Source organism: Callorhinchus milii, unplaced genomic scaffold (genome assembly GCF_018977255.1).
Source record: "Callorhinchus milii isolate IMCB2004 unplaced genomic scaffold, IMCB_Cmil_1.0 Scaffold7, whole genome shotgun sequence".
In the NCBI taxonomy this organism is placed as follows: domain Eukaryota; kingdom Metazoa; phylum Chordata; class Chondrichthyes; order Chimaeriformes; family Callorhinchidae; genus Callorhinchus; species Callorhinchus milii.
In genome coordinates, this window is record NW_024704748.1 from 21,533,493 (window position 1) to 21,545,311 (window position 11,819).

Genomic DNA, 11,819 nt, shown 5'->3' on the forward strand with positions numbered 1-11,819 from the left:
TATCAAACCATTAGGTTTCCTTCTGTGTGTAAGCTGACTTTGGAAATAGCAAGAGGTTTGAGGCATTAAAACAACAAATGGCATTTTAAATCACTAGTCTACTTATCTACAATTATAGCAGATATATCCATCTATAAAGAAACAGTATTTATTTTCCTTGCTTTGCCTTATGTAAATTAGTGCCCAATTTTATTATTTTAGGTCAGAGCAGAGTTACACACTGTATCATCATTCAAATCTGTATATTCAACTCATCCGACAGAGTAGTTTCAACTTCCTGTTTTGTTATTTGGTCAGCCACATAATGTTTGAACATCGCAGATTGTTTTTAATTGCTACAGTGTATAAAAATGGTTTCCCACAGCACAAGAGGATTGCCAGGAGTATGCCAAAAATAATTGCCTCACAGCTGTCAAATCATTGTATCGGACGTTGACTAACGTGACTCAAGAACTGTTTTGCAGTTTCCATGAGAAATAAAAACTATATTAGATGACTGAACTGGTGTACAATTGCTGTGCGCAATTGGCTGCCGCGTTCGCCCACAAATATACAGTCAATTCACTTTACAGTCTATTCTGTGAAGCGCTTTGGGACGTCCTCCCGACGTGAAAAGCGCTATATCAAATGCAAGGATTATTATTATTATTATTATTATTATATTACGAAGAGTCAGAATTTCTTTCTATGGCGTACAAACCTGTTCAGCTTTCTAAGAGACTTTCACAAGCAATTAGATCACCTGAAATAATACAAACAGCTTGGAAACTGTGAAGCCACTACCTTATTCGGTATAATGTACAACAATTCCTGGCCTGTCGGATGAGTTGAATATACAAATCAATTTCACAGTGAATGCACCAGTGGATCGAATTCAAGATCCTCATCCTCACCTACAAGGCCATTCACGGCCTTGCTCCCTCCTACCTCTCCGACCTACTATCCCCCTACCTACCTGCCCGTACCCTCTGTTCCTCTGGCTCCGGTCTGCTCCACATCCCCCGCCCTAACCGCCCTACCATCGGTGGCCGGGCCTTCAGCCTCTCAGCCCCTCGGCTCTGGAACTCTATCCCCCAGTGCCTTTGCCTTGCTTCCTCCCTTTCCTCCTTCAAGGCCGGTCTCAAGACCTTTCTCTTTGACCGAGCCTTCAGCTCCCCTCTCGACTCTCTACCCCCTCCTCGCTCCCTCCCTTCCCTCCCCTCACCCTGACCATTTCCCCCTGCTCGGGTCCTGACCCAACTGCACAGCGCCTTGGGACGTCCTCCCGACGTGAAAGGCGCTCAATAAATGGAATCTTGTTGTTGTTGTTTACCAAGATATAGCAGCTCATGCACTTTATGCAGAACTGTGAGGTGTAAATGAGGACCTGGGACTTGCAGCATTGTTTAGCTGAATGAGATATGTTGACCCCTCGGTACAGAATTGCTCTTGTGCTTCATTCCTTCAGCCCTTTGTTACATATTCAAATATAGGATTAGCAGTGTGCACTTTGACTAAACACATTTACGTACAATATGGAAAATAAACAATGACTGGGGATGAGTTAAAAGCTCAATGCACTTCAACCACAACAACAACTTGCATTTGTATAGTGCCCCTCATGCAGGGTAGCGTATGAAACTGGCTGGTACATTTGTCTCCAAAATACTCAGTCACTACACTTATGGTAAATCCTGTGAATGCTTTGAATGAGCCTCCTGATGTGAAAGGCTCTAAATCAAATCCAAAGATTCTTATTATTAGGCAATTTAATACCTCTCAACATCTGACACTAACAAGCAGTGCTCTCAATAGCAAGTTATGCAGTTTTAGTTTTAGCTGGCTAGACTCCAGAAGTGCCCCAACGCAGACGATGGGGTCCCCAAGCCTTGGTTTTTACCAACTTGCACCTAACACTTTCCAGAGTTAGGTAAGCAAGATGCATCCCTACAGGGAGAGAGCGCATATTCTATTCCAATAAACATCTCTAGAATTCTCATGTAAAGGTGGGATGAGTGGAACTCTCAAGTTTGGTTTGGGTACTCTTAAGCATGATGATGGGTTTCGGCAAGTGTCAGATGCTCGGCTGACCAAAGAAAATCAACACAATAATTGAATTAACTAGCAGCAGAAGTCGAGAGGAAATCACATTCTGTTGAGATCATTCAGACACAAACTGGACTGGCCAAGTGAGATACTAATACAGAAATTCTAAGCGATTCATAAATCTCCTTTAAATTATTTATATAGGTTGCTGGGCCATGGTTGTGGTGAAGAGGGTAATGGGAGATAGCTGGGAATGGAAGAGAGTCCAGAGTTGAATAGTGGAGATTATCAGGCAGTGAGGAGCAACTGCCTTCAAGCAAAGAGGAGACACACCTGTGGCTAGCCCACAGGGCCTGCTTACTGAGACGCACTATAGGGGATGATAGCAGCCTGGCAGCAGCTTGTGCAAAAGTCCTCTTGACTACAGGGACAAGAAGAATAGGGAATAAATAAACTCTCCAACACCAAATACTCCAACACCATGAGAACAATAATTACTCAAGCCTGCACTTATCTTTCTACAAATTTCATGAGGCTCTTTCATTAGGTTGACTAATAGCAATAATAATAATCCTTGCATCACATCGGAAGGACGTCTCAAAGCGCTTCACAGTAATTACAGTGAAATGGAGTGAAGATCAATCAGGTTTGATTATTACGGCTAGCCTTATCCCTCTCCCAATATTGCTGTAGCACCTCATTCTCACCCTTGATGAGACTGGCCAATTCACAGAAGATTTGAGGATTTAAGCATTGTTTTAAACGAGTTTATATCTTAAAAATCAAAGGAAAGGTGAGGGAAGGGGAGCCTGACCTTCAAAAAAAGGTGAACAAACAGAAGGAAAAAAAAACATTTCAAGAAACCAGGTGCTCTCACTGCAAACTAGTGTGTTCAAAAGTGAAGGACAGTGCTCAAATTTCTGCCCCTTTGCGATAATACGGAACAAATGATTAATACCCATTTTGTTGAACACACACATAGGAATGCACTTTAGTTGGAAGATTATCTGTGCAAACAGAAACCCATTATAAAATGAGACGGTATAAATCCCTGATACGCACACAAAGGATCATAGCAACAAAGCAATATAGGCTTGTTAAATACCTTTTAAAGCATTAAATCAAGACATATCACCACAGTTTACGATACAACGATACAAACGCTGAAAGAGGTTAATGGCTTCCTCAACATAATGTGCTTTTTCTATAGAAAAAGAATCCTAATCTGTGTTTCTGATCAAATTGTAATAATTCTGCCTTGACCTGCTGCTAGAAAAATCATTTCATATTGCTGCAGGTTATCAGTGCTCCAGCAAGGTCTATCTCAGCATCCAAAATATCCAAACATTACTTTCATTTGAAATGTACAAGAGAAGCTTTCTGCCAGATATCCCCTTTTATTTTTTCTCAAAGCCTATTTTCCTTACAACACTGCTTCTGGCAAAACATAAAGGAGGTGCAGCTGTTGCTTACAGAGATACTTTCTACAGCTTCTCGAAATTGGTCTCAATCTCTGGAGGTTGCCATGTGTTCTGTCTGGTGCCAGTGCTGTGGGTAAACATGTGTATAAGACGTGTGAGGACAGGATTGAACTTGGTGGCCAAATAGCCTGCCAACACTGATTGTCACATACTCCTCACACACGAATAGCGACCACTTGGGTGAGAACCAGTGCCTGTTGAATTATACCCCAGAAGAAGCAACACCCACATCTTCAGAAGAGAGAAAATTAGATAGGAAAATATTGTGAAAGGGAAAAAGATCTCTCTCAAAAAACAAAAAAAATTCAGACTAGGTGTTAATGTCTGCTGTTTACTTTCATTACATCGATCCCCAGTCCACTGTGCTTGGAAATTACATTGTTCATCATTCAACATGCAGTATCACTCATATGATCTACTGCAACTTGAAGCCAGATCTTGATAAGGAATTGAGCATTTAAAGATGTGTACAACTCTATAACTGATCCAAAGTACACACAGATCTTGTCTATATTTCTGTGTATCATCTCAGGCTTCTTATTGGTTTTTAAGGTAGGGGCCACTGTGAACTAAGGTTCTGTACTCAGCGTTGCATGTAATTTGGCACGACTTTGTGACATTGAAACTTCAGCTGTCTGGGAACCAGGTCAAAGAAACAGCAGTGAGCCAAAGGAGCACCAAGGGTTTATGGCTGTCAACCAAAAAAAACTCCATAAAAGTCATGAAATGCATAGTTTCCAGTGAAATGGCTATTCCAGAAATAACAGAAATAAATACATAGAAAAACGTTCAAAATACGAGAAATGATCCCTGAACATTCAGGACCAGTAATAGAAGGAAATACATATCAGCAGTTAGGAGAGAGGAAGAAACACCATAATTGTTCCAAATTTCCCTGAAGCACCAAACTAACCAATGGAGTGCAGGAAATGTGTTTCACAGTATGAAACTAATCCATACTATGCTACATTTGATTGCCCACCAATTCATTTAATGTCAACTGGTAAATTTGCACTTTGTGTTACTCATCCACATTATCAATAAGACTGCATGCCTGTCTAGGGCAGGAAAGTATAACCAAACAACCCGAAGGCTGTATTTCAGAACATTTAGCAGTACCTTACTGTTAATCTAATCGAGGCCTTCAACACATCAACATTTTCCAAGTGACAACATTTTTTGCATTATCTTCCTTCTATATTTGTAAAAGAGTGCAAATCCATTTACCTACACCTTTAAAAGGATTGGCAAGGTTTGCAAAATATACATGAGGTTAAAAAGATTTTTCTTTGACTAATGATTTCCCTATTATTAAAAATCATAAGAAGGTAAAATAATAATAACCCTTATATTTAGCACCTTTAACAAATGGATGTCTAAGTGGGGTCTCCTTTGAGCTAAATTGGCTCCAAGGAGACCCAAGGAATATTTTACGACAATGGACTTAAGGCTAAGACCATGTAAATTTCTGGGCTTCTGGTCTTCCCGGGAATGAACAGAATATGACATTATAAGATAATGAAGTTAAAAATTTACAGTGCCCATCTCATCCAGATCAAATTATTATTACTGAGTGATCATAAGATGGCATGACAAGCAGTCATGGTAAACTAAAAGCAGACTTAACAATAATCTTCATAGATGTAGTACTTACTCAGTATTGTATCACTGTAGTTGTTTTTGGTACAGCCTGTACTCGCCATGATTCCAGTTCACTGGTTTTATGTTGATTGTTCAAATGTAAGGTTTATTTGGGCGAAAGCAAAATTTGTAGTGTAGCACTTCAAAGACTTCAGATATTGCTGTTCATGCTTCAGTGGGTAAATATAACACGCAATATGGTTATGGCGCCATATCAGTAAATTTCCAGGACCATCCTTGGTCTGTGCTGCCATAGCCAAAGTAGTGTTTACCTTATTAAATGGTGGGGCAAGCTCAAGGGGCCGAATAGCTTACTCCTGCTCCTAATTCTTATGTTCTTATGTAATTGAACTTTGGCTGGGGGACAGCTCAGAAAGGCTAATGTTCCTGGTTACCATCTTAATTCTGGATTACTCTTTGTATGTTACTGAAAATAAGTTTGCTTAGTTAAGCAAGAAACACATAGAAGATACTATTGTAGTTGCTAACATTCATTTATTTACAATAATTTAAATTGTGCCTTTGTTTGGAGGATAATAATAATAATCCTTGCATTTGATATAGCGCTTTTCACGTCGGGAGGACGTCCCAAAGCGCTTCACAGAACACACTGTAAAGTGAATTGACTGTATATTTGTGGGCAAACGCGGCAGCCATTTGCGCACAGCAATGTCCCACAAACAGTCGTAGAATTGAAAATGACCAATTTATTATTGTTTTTGGAGGGATTATTATTAGGCGTGTGGAGTAAGGAAACTTGCCCAAGGTTTCGCCCTGCCTGGAATTGAACTCAGGTCTCTCGCTTGCAAAGCGAGTGCTCTAACCACTGAGCTACAGGACTCCTGAGGATGTCTCAAAGTGGTTAGCACTGCTGACTAGGAGCCTGAGATGGGGGAGTGGTAGGGGGAGAATGGAGTCTGAAGAGTGGAGGGGAAAGATAGCCAAAAGCATGTTTGAAGACAGGCTGATTTTAGAAGCTGGGTGCAAGGTGGCAACTATGGAAACTGAGGTTCCAAACAAACCTCATGAGGTGGAGAGAGCACTTGTGTAGGTTGATGCGGTCAGTGCCTGCAATGAGAAGGCGCTGATGGGATCCAAGCAAGAGGCTTGTCAATACTGAGCTTTAACAAGTTAGAAGTCATTCAGCACTTTTGTGACACACAATCAGTTACAGCTGATTTCTTGAAGAAATAGCAGCAGTGGTCCTGGAATCAAGAGGTGATTCAAAGATAAAGTTGGGTGAATTCTGCTTACATGTGGAAATGGCACTCATGCCTACAGATGGTGTCACCAATGGACAGGGATATTTACAAGTGAAGGCGAAAAATTATAATAATAATAATCCTCGCAGACTTCTTCAAGAAATGGAATCAGCAATTTGCATCAATCTCAAAATGATTTAGTGACTAACTCCTACGATTAATCTGCACCAGCAATGTCTCATAAACAGCAGTGAGGTGAACAGACAATCTGTTTTTTGGTGCACATGGATGAGGGAGGAATATTGGTCATCAAAGCAAGAAACTCTGCTCCTTGAAACAGTGCCACGAGATTCTTCAATGTCCACCTAAATGACCAGAACAGACATATGGGATCTTGATATACTATCTCATTCAAAGATGAACTTGGCTCCATTTTGTTTGTGTAACTTACCAGGTTTGCTAGATCCTCCCCTCCCTGTACAGTATTGCCAAATAAAACCCTGAATCCTGATGGTGCCTCTCAAGAAATGAGCCTCTGATTTACCACTAAGAATGTTGGTCACCTCTTACCCTTCAAAGTATCATGTTATTGCCTTGCAGCTCAACTTTCCAAGGTGTTACGCAAACCACTGTTAACTCTTAAATTATTCATCAACTTGACAATTCTGGCCTAAATCCATTTTCACTCACATGGTTTTCAGCATGGCCACAAATAGCTGATCTTGCCTATTTTGCAAAATAGGCCAGATGTACATTTTGATGAATCATTTAACAATGACAAGATCTGGCACAACTCATCTCTAAAAAGCTACCAATTTTGTATCTTCATAGCTATCTATTTTCCTCTCAAATTACTTTTGGCTGTAGTTAATTGGTGGTTCATCCACTGACTTTTTTGTTAACTTTGGGGTTCTCTGCTGGAATCTGTTCCTTCTCCATACTGAGTGACCACCTTCCCCTATCAGTCAACAACACTTTTATTTATAATTCTGTTCTGCTTACAAATTCCTTCAGATGACAGTCCTCAGTGTAATGACTGAAGCATTATCTTTTCCATGTCGTTCAATGAAATAATGAAATCCTTCAATGGCTCCACTCTTAGTCCTTATGCACTGGCCTATCTTTCCAAGAAGCTATTTCATCTAAATAGTTATTGCCCACCACTCCAACAATTCATCTCTATAAAGTGTGTAAGATGTGCATAGAAGGGTAGAGACCAATTAACATGCTCGGTGGGAAGAAAGCTGATCTAAAGCTATTGCGGTTACCAGGTTTTATAAATAAGGGTGTAGAATATAAAACCTAATAGGTAATGCTTAACCTGAAAAATCATTAGATAGACCACATTTAAAAGTATTGTGCCCAGTTTTAGTTTACTCACTTCAGGAAGGATGTCAAGATCATGTCAGAGGGTTGCAGAAGAGATTTACTGGAATGATATCAGCGATGAGTGTTTTGACCTATGCGCAGACTAAAGGAAGTTTTTAAAATCCGAGTTTAGCATCAGTCAATCATTCATGACTTCTTGATATTCTCCCTTAATCTTTTCAACCTTGGTGATACACTAAACATTTATCCTTTACCCAGGACTCTCAATTAATAAACTTAATTCTCTTATCTCTGTATAATAACTTTACCACATCTACCCCATGATTTTAAAAGTTCGGATCATGACAATTCCACCATGCATTACAACCCATATGGTTCACTGTTACAGTATATTTAAAATATTTCTTCTGCTCGACGATACACATTTTGATGACACTATGCCTCAACATTTATTTTTAGCATTGTTAGTTTATGAGATTAGAAAGCTTAACAACCGTATGATTGCCAAATCGCAATGACCTGATTTTAGGTTAGTCTTTCAAAGCAGACATCCATGTTTTTTTGAACAGTTCTCTGAAAGTTTGCAAGGCGAGTCACCTAACCCACGGATTTAACACAGCTGCTCATTCCTTTGTTCTTGAACTTGTGTTTATCAACTTCAGGAGACACATTCCAACATGAACAGATGTCTTGCAATGTAATTATCTTGGAATTTTCCCAAAAGACATTAATTCAAGAATGGAGCACAGTTCCTAATATACTCATTTTAGACGGATTAAAACTTGATTAAAAAGTGACCTTTGTAGCTCACAGCATAAACTGAGACCAAAATACATATCAGTGGCTCTATGAAGAGATCATTCTGCTTCATTGTCTCAAGCTCTTGTTTACAGAATGTTATGAACATTTCATATAAACACTCTTAAGAGTTTTTTTCATCCCATAAATAAATCCACATTGTTAAGGTGAGATTGTTTTTTTCATTTCTGAGAAGTTTTATATTAAAATTCAACCACAGTTTTCCAGTTTTCAAAATGGAAAATAAGAGGTACCAAGAAATTTAAAATGTTTCAATAAACTTTATTGCTGATCAGCGTTTTACCTGCTGATGCTACTTCCGATATATCAATAGTTTGTACAATGGAAGTGCACCAATAAATTAGGTGGGTGATATAGTGAGTCTGTTGTAAAAGCAAGCCATACAAGGACTGCATACAATTTGCCACCATTTGCTAGTACAGCAAAGCATATTTTAAATTCAACTCTGATAAAATCACTTAAGATAATAATTCCTGTTTAAACTATTACCATTGATGACAGGTTATTTTTCAGAAAATTAAATCCTATTTCAGATGGTTATTTTCAGTGCAGGGTCATTGAAGGGAAGATTCTACCATCACACATCACATTAATATCTGTACATACATAATCCCCAAAAAGCTCGGTTAGTTTATGTTAAATGTGGAAGTTGTCATTGAAAGCCACATTCAAAATTGTTCATCAAAAAAATCCTGAAATAGCATTCAACTATGTGTTTGCTTATTTTAGCAATGTGAAACTTTTGTGAAAAACAGGAAATTAAAAAACTTGAGAAAGCTTCATGTTTCCTCAAAGACATAGTAAGACTATCACTAATATTCTTTATGTTCGTCCTTCCCCGAAGGAATTTGACCCCTTTTTCCTGCCAGTGGGTATGGTACCAGTGGTGTTACTTTGCCAAGCAAGCCATAGTAGTGAGGTCTGGCAGTCTGGAGATGCCTAATCCTGATCTGTTCTCACCCTATTTCCACACAAATGCACGCCCAGGTCTCTGGATTCAATCAGGAAGTGGAATACTCTCCAACTATGAATGTCACCAAATACACAAAAAATCAAACTTGTGACTGGCCTGGTCTTATGACTCAGCTACGCTCTGAGCTCACTAAAACTCAAAAACATTTATGGTGCCAATCCGCCACGGGCAACTTTTGAAATCAACAGCAGACAAAAAATAAACAGAAAAAATTAATTGCTCTCAAATGTAATAAAGTCCCCGAGGTGGATCTAAATCTGCAATGTTTTAATTGGAGTGTAAATGGTTCGTCAGCCTGGCGCATAGTACTCACGCGTCTGAGTCAGAAGATTGTAGGTTCAAGCCCCATGTCAGGACTTAGAATCGAATCGTCTAAGCTGATACTCCAATGCAGTGCTGGAGGGGGCTGTTGCATTGTTGGAGGTGCTGTCATTTGGACGAGATGTTAAACCGAGGTCCCATAGTACCTGTTCAGGTGGCTGTTAAAGATCCCATGGCACTATTCGAAAGGATTAGGGAGTTTCTCTCAGTGTTGTGGCCCACAAAACCCCCCAAATGAATTTGGTCACTCACTCCATGGCTGTTGTGGAACATTGCTGTGCACAACTGGCTGCTGAGTTTCGCCCACAAAATACACAGACACTGCACTTTACAGTATATACTGTGAAGCACTTTGAGATGTCTGAGCCATGTGATAAGGAGCTATATCAAATGCAAGGATTATTATTATTATAAATGGCAGCATTGAAAACAAAAAAAATTTCCATCACTCTCCTGATTTTTCCACTTCATGTAATAAGGTGATTTTTGCGTTACTACACGTCTAGAAGACGTGAAAAGTGCTATATCAAATGCAAGGATTATTATTATTATTATTGTTATTATTACTCGTGAATGGAACTTCCCAAACAATTGGGTAACTTGCTGGATCGCTGGTAAACAAGTGCATACACTCACCTGTAGTGTATCCAATAGCAGCATGTGTATACACAGTTTTAAAATCATTTCAGGTTTTCTTTCTGATACTTTTTCCACCTTTGCTGCTGATAAAACCATCTTGTTCATAAACAGTGTGGTTTTAACAATAGGAATGACAGAATGTGGATGAAAGAGGCTGCTCTGAGCTATCAATGAGGTGTAAAAATAAGCAGGTCAATTTCTGCTGCCACTGCTGCTGCAATGTCATAACAAACTCCTTTACAGTAAGAGCTATGAATAATTGTAACTTAAGATCTAGAAGCAGAAAACCAATTTACGCAGCAAAATATCCCACAGACACACAGGACCAAATTACATTATGTTTGACAAACTTCATGTTAAGTTTTCAAATACCCTGAATGATTCAACAATATGATTTCCTTTCTGGCCTAGTGGGAAAGACATCATCTGGTGCAGGACTGAACCATACAGCCCAGGGATGCAGGTTAGATTCCCGCTCTATGCTGTTAGTTGATCTCAAATGAAGCAGGACAATTGTTTTTAACAAAAAACAAGTCAGTTAACAAGTCAGCCAGAGTTCCCATTAATAAAAAATTATAATCCTTGCATTTGATATAGTGTCTTTCATGTCAGTCTGATGTCTCACAAATTCTTACAAGATTTCTTTTTAAACGTAATGGCTGCATTTGTAGATGAACGCAGCAGTCGAAAACAGTAATGTAGTAATGTCCCACAACCAGCCATAAAGTGAATGACAAATTGTATCTGAAGGATTGATGGCCAAGGTATGAGGAGAGACTGCTTATTCTTTCTCTTTTCAAATAGTGCCATGAGATCTTTAATGTCCACTTGAACGAACAGATATGACCTCAGCTTAATGTCTCAGCTGTAAGAATGTTTGAATTATATTGGGAGCATGGGCCTAGACTGTGAGCTCGAAGTCCCAATGCAGGGCTTGATTCCTTCGGATTCAGAGGTGAGAGTGCTACCGTCTAAGCTGCTACCCATTCTTGATGATTGACCGTTTCCAAACAGCATACTGACATTTGCTGTCCAAATTCAGATATAAGGAATAGCTACTTAAATAAGGTATCAGAGGGCTGCTGGAAGCTGTGAATCTGCACTTCCACCTATGCCTTTAGAAAGTAAATTTGGCAAAACAAAATTGTGGGAAAAAAATTAAAACAACAAATTGCATTGATATAGAGCCTTTCACATTGGAAGAAAATCCCAAGGTGCTGGATAATGAGGGGTTTGCACCTGAGTGACGGGTTGGGATCAGAGTGGGGTGGAGGAGGGAAAATAACCAAAGGCATGGTTGAAAAAAAAGGTCTTGAGACGGGTCTTGAGGGAGACAAGGGAGGGGGCGAGGCGGAGTTCCAGAGGGTGGGGACAGAAAGATTGAAGGCC